The sequence below is a fragment of the Styela clava genome, chromosome 2 (assembly GCF_964204865.1).
Source record: "Styela clava chromosome 2, kaStyClav1.hap1.2, whole genome shotgun sequence".
NCBI classification, from domain to species: domain Eukaryota; kingdom Metazoa; phylum Chordata; class Ascidiacea; order Stolidobranchia; family Styelidae; genus Styela; species Styela clava.
The window spans coordinates 27,488,715-27,489,062 of NC_135251.1; positions in this window are offsets into that span (position 1 = coordinate 27,488,715).

Here is a 348-nt window from a genome sequence, read left to right on the forward strand (position 1 = left end):
ACCAGATCTCCGAGTTAAGCAACGTCTTGCTTGGTGACCTTGGTCTGTGCTTGCATGGGTCATTGGGTGTAGTAAGGCAGGCTATTATTTGCAAACCATAATAATGAAACCAGCAATTACAAGATTTTGCAAACGCAGCCTAAATTCGGTTAGGTACCTTCCTGATTAAAATTTGAATGAATAATTGTTAAAAGTGAGGCCACAGATTGATGCATGACAACGAATTCCAAATTATTATACTTATTTCAATGTATTTAATGCTATTTTCAATGTATAATTTATTCCACATAAGCAGCAAAAATGAACCTACTTAACATTTTCGATTTGCAAAATATTACAAAACAAAAA